Raw genomic sequence first — 13,101 nt, 5'->3', positions numbered from 1 at the left:
GACCAAAATAACGTTTCAATGACCACAATACTGCTTCAGGAATAAAGAGTTCTTGTAATTATGCTTAATTCTGAGTCCTGTGCGGCTCGTACCTCGGGGTGCGACTCTCTGGTGATGAAACTGCACAAAAAGAGTCTAACAATAAAAGTGGACACTCTGGTCCGAGACGTACACCCCTTGTTGCGATGCGCACACAGTACCTTTTAAAGGTCGCTACGGACAATGCGGGTGCAAGCGCCGGCGTCCTAGGATCAATCTTGTGTCCCCTCTCCTTGTGATGCATGTATGTCCGGCTCGTGCAGGCATCTCGGTCCGAGACGTACGAGCGGGAGGCCCTTGAAGAGTGAAGCGGGTGGTCCTAGGCGGGGGGCCTGCGGCGTGCGCGACGTTCGTGGCGTACCTTCACAGTACGAGGCAAGGCTCGGGGCTTACACTCAAAGTACGCGACGATGTTCGAGCCGTACCTCAGGGCAGGGGTGCTTCGGTGGAGACAGTGCGGTGCAGGGCGGCTGGTATGCTTCTAGCGTACGAGCCGTACTCAGCCCTACAATGCGGACAAGTCTCCGATTAGCGGCTGGGACACATCGGTGCAGGGCGGCTCGAAGAGAGAAAGGGAGAAGCGCTGTGCTGTGCGGTCTGGACGGCATATGGTGCGTAGTTCGGCTCATAGCTGGAGCAGAGACACACGGTTCGAGGCAGTACGGCACGGACTTAGCAGAGATCAGGGATTCGAGGCGGCCCTTGGATTGCGGGTCCAGCGGCGAGGCGTAGAAGCAGGTTCCAGCAGCTCTAGTGAAGGCAGGGGGAGAGTCCAATGGTCCTGGGACACAGTTCAGGGGGCAAGTTCACTTCCAAACCCTTGGAGATAATTTTTGAAGCACAAGTCTTTTCAGCAAATAAGCAAGTTTTGGTAGATTTGTTGTTTCCTTTGGCAGCAAGGCAACCACTGCAGGCCAATCCCCCAGGACAGGGACAGTACTCCTCCTTCAGCTTTCCCGGTGCCTTCTCCTCAGGCAGAGGTTTCTTCTTGGTTCAAGCAGGATCTGATTTCTAAGGAGCAGGGCTCCTATCTTTATACCCAAAATCCTTTGTTCTTTTTGTGGAGAAGTGTGGCTCAATGATTAGAGCGGCAGACCCTGATGCAGAGGTCTGGCCCGGGACCAGGGTTCAATTCCCGCCTCGGCGAGTCTTGGGCTCAATTTCCTCGGACCTGATAATTCTCACCTTGGTGCCTATTCTAATCATGGATCCCACTCTGCAACTCTGGGAAATAGCTTGCTTAATCTCCACAATAGCCCCAACAGCGCTGGGATGCCTGGCTTCGCCTTGGGGGTGCCCAGGAGTGGACATTTCACAGGGAAAAGCCAGGAAGGGTTCCACAGCGGTATGCGTTACAGCACCAGTAAACACCAGTTGGGGTATCAGTGCTCTTTACAAGTACAAATTAATTTCATTCCATTTTATTTCAGGCCAGGGGGGCCTTTACCTAATCAAGTCCAGTCCCTGAGCACTTTGTTTTGGAGACTCTGGTTTTTCTTTCAGTGTGCAGGGCAGGGACATCAGACGCTCCGCTGGAGGTGGAGCCAGCATTGTGGTGACAAGTACAGTCCAGGAGTACTCTGTTGACAGTCTTCCCTCTCTCTCTACAAGGTGCAGGGAAGAGACATCAGACGCTCCCCAGGGGGTGAAGCCAGCATTGAGGTGGCAGAGCACAGCCCTATTCAGAGTCAAGGGGCACTTCCCCCGCCCATCCTGGTGTAATCTCTCTATTCACCACCTGGCAGCCCCAGCCTGTCTCCTGGAATTCCCCAACCCTGTCACACATAGAAACCAGACAGCAGATACACGTCAGAGCAGAGGCGGGCTGAAATGGTTAGGCAAGCAGTCTAACAACGAAAAGGGTTCTTAGTACGAGGGAAAGGTTGCGCTTCTCTGGGTGACTGGCGTGTTTACTTGTATAGAACTGTTACAGTGGTTCTACACGGAAAGGGGTGACCCTGACAACCCCTTAACAAATGATATGCAAAGCATACATCTAATTCTTGTGGGGAAAACCTGTGCACACACAAATTAATCAACATATAATATGACAATTGACGAAATTGAGAACAGAAAAGTAGTTGACGCTTGTCGATCTTGTTGTTTTTAATGCGCCAGCCGACACGTGTTTCCTTGGAGTACATACACTCCAATTCTTCAGGGCTAAATCATAATAGATAAAAGAAATCAGTCCCCCTCAACCGGTGATAATTCCAACCCAGTCAAGGTATCTGAAGATTGTCCGGCGGGTGTGAAGAAGCTTTCACGAAAGAACTCTGTGGCGGTGTGATCGCTAAATCAAAGCCGAAGAAATTGCCTAAACAGACGTGGCTGTAACACCCACAGTAGGTTCAGAATATATTTTGACTCGAATCAAGTCACTCGTTAGTTCAATTGCTCCGCAATGGCCTGTGGGTCTGTCCAGTTCCTATTACGGGTCCTCCTCGAGGCAGAGTGAAACCCCGGGGAGGCAAGCAAATACCAACTTTCTAAAAGTGGTATTTGCAAACACAGAACATTAAAATAAACTTTGCTAAAAGATGTATTTTATTATTCTGAGTTCAGGCATTCCAAAATCGATTTTCTACCATGTTCCCTGACTCTGCTAGGATTATAGAGTGTAATAATTCTAGCAGCCTATTCTGGCCTATGAGAACAGGTAGCCTTACAATAGTGAAAAACGAAAAAGGCTTTAATTCACTATTAGGACATGCCACACACATCAGGGCTTGTCCTAACTTATGCTTACAATGCACCCTGACCTTGGGCCTACCTTAGGGGTGAATAATATGAAGTTAAGGGAAGGTTTAGGGACTGGCAAGTGTGTACACTTGCGCAGTCAGCATGACAGTACCAGACTGCACGCAGGTTCTGCAATGGCAGACCCTAGACATATTTTACCAGGCCGCTTCTGTGGGTGGCACAACCAGTGCTGCAAGCCCACCAGCAGCATTTGTATTTACAAGCCCTGGCACTCCTGGTGCACTGTACTAGGGACTGACAGTAAACCAAATAAGCCAATTATGGAAACCAAATAATGTATACATTTGTATGTAGAGATCACTTGTTTGCACTGTGGCACTGATTGGCAGTGGCACAGCGCTCTGTGCAGCTAACACCAGCAAAACACATGAGGCACAGCAACAAAAATGGAAGGGAGACCCACGCCAATGGTGCCAGGTCTAACACTGAGCTTGTCTACCTGCAACCTGTGATAATCTGGAGCTCTTCCTACAATGAAATAACTCAGTAAAGAAGGGATATTAGATAAAACGATGTGTTTTCTCCCATGCATATTAACATACTTTCTAATTTTTGGTATGACATTTATTTTCTGTTAAAAAAATTGATTTTAGAAGTTTTGATCTTCTTTGTGTAAAAGTAAGTGGTGTTCCAACACAAATGACAGAGTGGTTTGAAGAGTTGCAGATGGCTGTGGGGGTGTTAAGAGGTGAATGAGCAGCTTATGGTTCTCTCTGTGCGAATAGAATGGTTAAATTTGACATGTGCAATCAAAGTTTAAAGCTTCACATTGTTGCAACAGACTGGTGCATGGTTCATGTGACTAGGAAAGAAGCCCTTGTAGTGGCATATCATTGCTCATTATATCTCATTTAACAGAATGTGTGACTTCTTTCTATTTACCAACATAAAATGCTTGATGCTGGTGTTAGGCAGTGACGTCAGCCCCCATGACGTCGCACCCCACGTTCCTTGTGTTATCAGAGGACAATGCGTCCACCCTGGCTTTTGGCCATGGAAAACACGGGGCAAGGCCTCCGTCGCGCACCAACCTGCTCCCAGCTGCCATGCCAACAAACCCCACTTTGCATACGATTATGGTGAACTATCTTTAAATTCAATTATTGTTTATGTGTATGTGTGTTTATATTTCCTAATGAAATGTTTTGGTGAAAATGGACATCGGTGAAATTTAGACATAAATAAATTCAGAGAAAAGTTGAGATGAAGAACAAAACCCACACCCTTCAAACTAAGCACAAGGGCAATCTCCATGGCCCAGCGCATACCTAACACACATAAAACTAAAATAAATAGCAGACCAGAATTGGTACTGACAGCTATACTCTGCTGAAGGGTACTTCCCACAGAGGCCTCTGTGGCACACTAACACCTCTTCTGCTGCGCGCTAAATATGCCTTCTGCTGGTAGGTCCGCCTGACTCTCCCTTGTTAACTGTAATGAGAATATGTCTTCATAATCCACTAGAGGGTGGTCTCTGTTAATCAGGGTGTGATTGTGTGCTCTTGTTGGTTTATTGTACTCGACAGTTTATATATCTTGCCAGACAAAGGAAGCAGATATTCTTTACTTTGTTCAACAGCCCGTGTTAAAAAAAAAAACCAAAAAAAACAATAGTTTGCAAAGCGTGATGCCCTGGACTTTTTTGTGAAATACGTATCTTCGCTGAACTTTCTGCAGCATTTCACTCGCAGAATCCTTTCCTGGGAAATCTCCGGGACGTATTTCAGAGCTAGGCATGCTGTCAACACTCTAACCAGTGCAAAGATCCATCAAAATCACTCTACATCAAAAAAGATGGTGTGTAGCCCATTGAAAAAAATGGAAACCCATTGTGAAAATAAGTCACATGCGATAATGCCGGTCATCGTGGAATTGGGCAAACACAATAGTGGGTGTGTTTTTTCAGTAGACAGACGTCCCGTTTTAGTAAAACGGCGTTATTTACGGGTCTTTGATTGATTGCCCGTTGCTTTAACCTGCATCCAGGGCCATGCTTGCAATCTGCTGTTAGTTGTGAAATGGGACGGGTGAGGCGTTTGGGTGCTTTTCCTGATGCACTGTAAATCTCTGCTAGAAACTTTCAAACGCAAAGACAAGGGGTGCGGCCAGCGGGGTGGACGGACAGCTGCAGCTTATAGTTCGAAGTTCGCGCTGCCTGCTAAACTGCGAGATATTCATTTACATGCGGAGCAGGTATTCCATCCGTTTGGCTGGGCATATTAGACTTCCTTCAGAAATAATAGGACACTCCCCCTCTCCCCTCCAGCCAGCCCCTCCGCAGCTCCCCTCATGGCTGCAGCATCTCAGCAGGAGCAGATGCTCCCCACTCAATTTAATGTTGACCATACCCCCTGTCATCCGCGGATGAACGTCTTGCTCGGATTTCGTTCATTTAATGCGGAAACAGAGAATCCTTTGCTTAAAAAAAACACAATAGCAAGTCACGTTCAACACCCCCATCCTATAACAAAGCTAATCCGCAGCTGCAAATTGCTTGCATACAAGTCAGTACATAGAATCGGAAACTTTGAAAACATCAAGGATTTGCCCTTTTATATTTGCACCTCGGCAGTCCTGCCATGTAATAGACAGCACTCTCCAGCCAACCATCCTTGAGCGCTCGTGCACGGTACGTCTGGTACTGTGCTTCTATTGGCTGATCTCTGGGGAGTGGTGGGTGTTCAGTTATTAATGACCGCTGAGCAGGCAGCAGCATGTCAGTGTGACAGCTGATCAGGTGAACAATGCACCAATGACCAGCAGAACCACCGCGACGACACAACGAATCCAGAAAGCCGCCAGACTTGCGTCCGCCCGCACTGGATTGCGAGCTCAACAGCCTGGAAGGAACTCACCGGGAAACGCGAGGGGTCGGAGAGAAGGCAGCGCGCAGCGCCCCTCGGGCTGCAGGATTTGTGTGTTCAAGCCGGGCTCGCATCCCATGCACACCGTGGTGTGGTTACTCGCGCCCTGCTTGGTTACAGGGCCTCGGAGGATTACCAGTGCTGTTTAGCTGCAAGTCCTAGAGTACTCACAGATGCATTTCGTAGGTAAGTTCATATTTCGCCGTGTGTTGCAGATGCTGGCTTTTCCAGGTCCATCAGTTTACGTTGCATGCTTCCATTCTGGACTGTACCGAGCTAGTAGAGCCACGATATTCTCTGAGATGAATTTGCATGTCCCCGGCTCTAATGTGGGCGCATTTACCAGTTTGTAAACCCATCAAAGGACGGGGATTTGGGAGGATCCGATATCCTGCGCCTTTTCCAATGCGATGTGAAAGTATTCGCCTGGCTTCTGTTTGGTAACCAATAGAACAGTATGCAGGGCTTTTTTTTAAAGGATGAATGCAGGCAAAATGCTGTGTATGACAGGCTATAAACCACATAGCACGGAGACTGAATGGGCATATCTCAAACAGTTATTGAATTTCTGCCAGGCTACATCTTGGATTGTGGTAAATGACTTCCCTTAAAAAGCATCCCCGTTAGCAGTCAGGAGGGGCGGTGTGAGTATCTGCGGGCTAATGCAGCTGGAATTGACTCATGGCAGGAAAGAAAAGAAGACATTGACCAGAAGAGTTTTAATTTTCTATGGTAATTAACGAGATCTCAACAGGACATCTGCAAAGTGTGTCTTTTCCGTCTTCAAGTGTTGCTTTTTCAGCCAGACACTATATTTCGTTGATTTGTGATGGCCACAGCGTGACTGGAAACTGTTCAGCAGCTGAGAGAAAAGCCTTGTTTTCAAATGTCAAATACTCTTTCTGCCCGATAAGCTCTTAAGGAAATTAAGCAGCTTTCCTGTCAGAACCCGTGGCGAAAAGAGGGGACTATTTTCTAAAGCCCTCTATAATTATTTGAAGCGCGCGTCGTGGCAATTGCACTGCGTTACTCCCAACTATGTGACTTGTATTTTAAACAGATACACATTACAGACAAGCTCGCGCCGCATGATAGAAACACGTGTAAAAAACATGAATCTGTGAACGTCGTCTAATGTCATTTAGTGGTTCTGGTGACATGATAATCAACTGTGAGGCCAACGGTTGAGTGGTTTGTAAATATGGCCAGGGCCCCAAGATGGCACGATTGTACTGTAATGTTACCCGTATTGCATTTTTATACTACATTGTTTTTCAAACGGGGACTTGGGCATGTGAAGCTGTACCACAGAACACTGGAGTACATTGGTGTGTTTGTTACTGACTTCTAGGCTTCCTATTGGTTAAAATCACAGAGGTGAAGGTAAAATCATCCTCAAGAACTATGTGAAATATGGAAAATAATTAGCATGATATTATAGTGGAAAGGGGTTTCGAAAGGAGTGCCATCTGTGCAAGTATAATACAAACATGGCATATATATATATTGCATAGTAGATCAAAAGTATCTGTTGAAAGAGCCTCGTGCCTTAGCATGATCTGAAGTGCACTTGCTGTTGATGTTGTTGTCTTGTTGGATCATTAATGCACTTCAGCTTCACGTGCAGGCTACCTGCTGTAGACTCACACCATTTCCTCCTTTTTCATAATTGCACGTTTTCTGTGATGGGCTTATATTTATTTTATATTTTAAATTTGTTTAGGGGCCTGCAATCCAATTAAACTGCTTGGTTGGATTGACAAATGTGCTTAACACAACACTGACGATAAGGGAAGACACTTTAAAAGTACAGCCAGCATCACCTTGTGGCTAAGGGCGAGAGTAGGAGGTGTGAGGTAGCTCAAGTATGCAGTAGATAGGCTGCACCCTAAGCCCAGCTCATGCCTTTCTTGGTAATACATTTGAAGCAAATGGATGCCATGATGACGGTACACTTCTCCGCCAGCTGTATGTGACAGTCTGAAAGTGGCACTTCAAATTATGTCTGTAGAAGAAATGGGAGGAGGTAGACTGCTGGACCCCCGACAAACTCTTTTGCCCACAGACAGGGTCATGGAGCTGCACTCAGTTAACCACTAACAGTGGTGATGTAAACTATTCATACATTAGTGTCTGATGAAAAGTATGAAATCACAACTTACCAATGATCAAAGCCAACTGGCCAGTGTGTCTAATTCGTTGTAGCAGATTCCTACAACTGTCTCAGGCACATGATGTCCCAAATACTTGGCTCCAAGGTTCAGTGGGATCGCTATCCAGAACATTGTTACGGTAGCAGAAGCATTTCGAGCGTGTTATTATTCATGATAGTGTGGTTTATGGGTCCAGTTGGAACCCTCTTACAGGAAGCCTCAAGTGATGCGACAGTAGGTGGGCGGGAGGACCTTCATTTAGGGAACTACACTGCTCTGTGCAGTTTTTAATGATGTTTACATGCTCTTTGATCAAGTGCATGTCTCCGGGCTGCAAAGCCAGTCTTTTAGCCACTTGCAGTAGTGTTCTCCCTTTTCTGAATAATGCTACTTTTACTGGTCTTCATCATTCACATGTACTCTAACAGCTACGGTGTAGCTGTTTACATCTTCAAAACAACTTTGGTTTACGCGAATTTCTAATATGTATTTATTTATAAGTTGTCTCTTCCAGATACTGAGCTATGAAATCTGAAGATGAGCAAAGGGAGCGAACAAATGGTTCACAGCAACCAGTAAAAAGTGAGAGTAGGCGGCCACTGAATTAAACCAATTTCAAGACACTCAGAATTCATCTAATTAGTAATCTATATTTATTATTATTTATAATAATAATTTACAATGTAGTTATTTGAAAGCTGCACGAACTATTTTCAGTTATTCCAAAACTTTAGTAAATATTGTACTAGAGAACATGGGTGTAGAAATACATTGCTTCCGCAACGGATGCTCGTCTTTTTAGGACCCCAGGGCCCCTTACTTGCAAGTCACTTGCAGTAATAGTTCGGCATCCTTATTTCACCCAGGAGACTTTCGATTGGTCCTTGCTGAGATATCCATCTTAGTTGCTGTCTCTCCTGGGCAAAGGCAAGCAGCATAATACATTGCATTCTCGACACACTGGCAGAAACGGCCTGCACCTTTCACAATCCATGTAATGCAATAACCACACTGGGTGTGTCTGCCAAGGAAAAATCTGAGAGGAAAGAAATACGCATGGCAGCTTAAATGTATCAAAGTGCTTTTGTATTAGGAACACTTTCTGCAACACTTTTTTTTATAAATCAAAGGCTTTTTTCAAATTTACAAAATACCCAAAACTGCATTTCTTGGGTGAATGGAAGAACATAACGGATAAACAGTAACAGAGTTGAACCCTATACCTTAGAGGGGCCGGACGTATATCCGGAAATGGAAAGCAGTAGTGTTGACAGATGTCACTATAAAGGTTTTAAGTGCATTAGTTGCAGAGGGGAATCAATATGACCCTGAAGTCTGTCGTGAAAAAGGAAATGCAGACCGTGCTGCCTCTTAGCATATCTGAGAAGCGTGCATCCAGCTGACAGCTATTGGTGTAATCTATCTGTATGGTGGACATCGCATTCCCTCATGTTGTTATTGGAAGATTAGATTGTGTATGCTCGTTTGAAATGTTGTTTTGTGTTGATTGTAAGGGTTGTCTTTTTGAGCATTCTGGAGATCTTATAGGTACCAAAACGAGCATTTTAAAGATTACATCCAGAGAAAGGCTACAGACTGTGAGACATGCTGGGCAACCTGTGTTTACATGCAGTGGACTCCAATTTGTGAAACTGGTCACTGGGTACGAGGTACTTACACACGCTTAGAACTATTTGTGACATTATGCACGAAGGCAGTCACCTAGCAACTATGTAATACCAAACTGCCTTCTCCGTTCTTGCCTCGTTTTTGTCACTTTTTTTTAGTAATTGTGTGACGTGCTCGAGATGACTTATATGTAACAATGCTTCGCTGTTGAAGTGAGGGCTCCCTGTCAGGTGGTGCCCCCGGCACCGAATCCCCACTGAGAGGGCGCGTGGGATGTGTGTTTCATTCGCACATATTGATTCAAATGTACCGTTTGCAAAACCATTTTGAAAATGCCATCGTGACTTCACACACTGATTCAGATTCGAAAAGCGTGCTTGATGGCTGCGTCGGTGGTGTGCACGAGAGAGGCATGGAGACTAACTTCATTTTTTAAATCATTTCACTAATACCTCTTGAACATACATGCAGCAGATCGTCTCCTAAGAAAATACCAGCTAGCTCAAATTGGGGGATAATTTCTAGTGGATACATCTGTGACCTGGCCGTTTGTTCCGGTAAGACTGTCTCTGGTGTGTTTTCTGCCACATGTACTTAGTGTTTTGCCTCTGTAACAAGGCAGCCTTTCCAGAAAATGATGAAACAATTGGAATAACGAGATTCAGCGTGTGTGTCTTCAGGGATAAAAAGGAAAACTAGGTGTACTGGATGAAATGATTTTGTCTCTTTAGAGATGAACTGTATGAAGTCAGACATTGCTGGCCTTAAGGGCAGTTTCCTTTCATGGCACGGGGTTTCGTTTTGTTTATTCCTCACCTTCAATGAAGACACCATTGACAATTTTTAATTGATGCCAAAAGCTGTGGTTGATTCATAGGTTTGCTTCTGTGGTCTTTTAAACAACATTGACATTAATGAAGCAGTATCAAGTAGTGCTACTTTCTGCAATGGAAAATGCAGCAAGGTTGTGAACAGATGTTTCAGGTAGCATGTACATTCACAACTGGGTCAGGCGCACCAAGTCTTTGGAAGTATTTCTTACCGAAAAAATATCAGTGTCGCGCTAATTCCAAGCTTGTGGAGTTTCTGCAGCAATGCTCTTTGTGCATCACATGAAAACCAGCAAGAGACAGCCAGCAAGTGAGGTTTTATGTATTTTTTAAAATGCAATGGTAGAACTGGCTTGTAACATCCGATGAGCTACAGGCCCAGGACCACTGAGCCTTCTGGAGACTGCTTGTGGAAAGTGAGATAGTTCCAGGTAGGCCAAAGGCCACTATCTGTACTTCGGGAGGCCGTTAGCGTGCTATGTGTTGAAATTGTTTTGTGGCTCTCAGGAAGAGGAGATTCATCTAAGGATGAGAGTACATGTACCAGTTGCCTGAAATATTAGAGCATATGATGAAAGGTATAACATTGGTAAACCTCTCATGCCCCTCAGGCTGTAATAGCCTTAGGTATAATGCTCTAAAGTTGTTGGCATTTGACATGCTTGTGCTCTCTGAATGAATTATTTTGTGGAATTGGCTGTTCAATTGTAAGTCAACCTCGGAAAAAGAAGATTTATTGATTCCTATCCACAAAAATTGGTACTCATGATGGATTGAAAAAAAAAGCGTTGGGGAAGCGGTTAAATTATTCAAGGCCATTGATAACTACTATGTTCCACGTCACTAATAAATGGACCAGCCATATACAATTCAAACTAGTCGGCACCTTCATTTGGTCATCCTCTTACACCTGTGGTTATTTGGTAACCAGACTGAACCTGGGATAGCCTACATTTTTCTCTGTTCCTAATCATCGGGTTCATCTTCAGTAGTTTCCATTAAAAAGCTGTCTTAGGTTTAAATGTCTGTTTTTTGTGTTACAAGGCCCATTCTCTTGAGCACCCATTGTTTTTGCATTACACATTTCAACACCATATCCCAGTTAGGACTCTGAGATCTCCTAATAAGGCCCAGTTTTTAATCTCCTCTGCCAGGTGCTCCCGTATAAGTGGCCACTCCTATTTTAGTGGTCCCTTCTAATTTGTGAATGCTATCCCTCTTCATATCGAGTCTACTACTGATCATTTAGCAGTTAGAAAATAACTAACACTCTGTTTGCTTTCCAGATACTATCCTCACTCTTATAGTATAAATGTGTTACTCACACTCCTAGAGCTGGTGCATCTTCTTGTATTGCTTCAAGTAATCAATCTAAATTGAAATCTGTGGTGGATCTCCTCTAATAGGAACAGTCCAGCCTGAACTGCCAGGTCATGTTTCTTCCGAAAATGAACACATGCAGTCCGCAGAACAGTTGTGGCATTGTTGAGCACAGCGCTTCCAACTCACACGTTGCCACTGTATGTCACACAATATCGGCTCCCATCACACTGTGACCCGTGAGGATCCGATATCACACGGTGTGCAGGCAAGTAGCTGAAAGCCCATGCAGAGAGCAGGTTTCCAGTGAATATTTTTGTGTTTCTGCTCAACTGATGTCCATTATGAGGTGTGAAACCTCCCCAGGACATTGGCGGCAGCCTCAAAACCTTTATTTTGGTGTTAGCAGGGTGGAGAATGGGGTGGACGGGGAGGTCAAAGGGGCACTTGTAGGTAGTCTATTTAGTGCATCAGCCCTAAGCCCGCCCCTTTCGAGGCCCCGCAACCAGGCTATTGTATTGCTGTTCGCCTTCCTACCGTGTGTATATCAAATCCACCCTTCCATCAGAACAGCATGGCAGCCATGTCATTTATTTGCAGAATCAGAATGCATTACATATTTCTTATATTGATTCCATCTTTACCAAAAGCTCTTAGTTATAGAGGTTAATGTGCACATGCCTAGCTGCCTAAGCCAGGGTTCGCCGGGCTGAGGATCTCATAGCTCTGTAGGTAGTGACCTCATCGGCTCGACGAAGCCCTTTGAGGTCGTTCCCCTCCTGACAAGCAAGAGCATCACCAATAGAGTTTGTTCATGTTTAAGCCCTTAAGTGGCCATGGCTGACTGGCTATCTATGATGCCTCACATCATCCTTTCCGAACTTGTCATAGAGTGGAGTGGGATCACCATGTATCACTGAACCTATTACACTGTAACAAGTTAGGAAAGGTCCTCCTTTCATTGGCGGACCCATGACAAGGTATTCATGAGAGGAGGTGGCAGGATCTTGTGTTTCTTCCTTCCCGGAAGCCACCAGCTCCTTCCAGCTCCTCCCAGAGCCTTTTTACTTCTCCTTCCCTCTCTCTGCTAGTCCTGCCATCACCCAGCTGCCTGGTAAGTGCTTTATTGAATGATTGGGTGAGTGTGAGTATGTATGTATGTGTATTTGCACCTGTGTGCTGTGAATTGGTGTGTGCAAGTTCATATGTGTATATGCTTGTGAATTTTGGATGTATGTATGCACTTGTGAAATGGAGGGTGTGAGCGAATGTGCTTATGAATTAGTGGGTGTGAGTATGTGTGTTTGCTTGTGAAGGGATGGTGTGTATGTGTGGTCCCTTTCAAGTATGTCTAGAAATTATGAGCCACCACTGCTGAGACCTACTTGATTTTCTTTTTTTAGTTTTTGTTTAAACTTCCGTTTATTAGCATAAAAATATTCTCCACACTACATGTGTCACCTTGTTATACAAATGGTGAGTATCTGCCGGGGATTCAAC

At 45.0% G+C, this 13,101-nt stretch overlaps 1 protein-coding gene across 1 annotated transcript in view; it reads left to right on the top strand.

The window, feature by feature from the left end:
• Positions 1-5,130: 5,130 nt before the first annotated feature.
• LRRN3 (leucine rich repeat neuronal 3) overlaps positions 5,131-13,101 on the top strand; it is a 381,885-nt gene continuing 373,914 nt past the window's right edge. Inside the window, exon 1 of the mRNA XM_078674533.1 lies at positions 5,131-5,855. The gene's annotated coding sequence lies outside the window, so the exon portion shown is untranslated. The remainder of the gene's footprint in view (positions 5,856-13,101) is intronic.

This window comes from Lissotriton helveticus, chromosome 1_1 (assembly GCF_964261635.1).
Source record: "Lissotriton helveticus chromosome 1_1, aLisHel1.1, whole genome shotgun sequence".
In the NCBI taxonomy this organism is placed as follows: Eukaryota; Metazoa; Chordata; class Amphibia; order Caudata; family Salamandridae; genus Lissotriton; species Lissotriton helveticus.
This window is presented reverse-complemented; position numbering and strand designations above follow the sequence as displayed.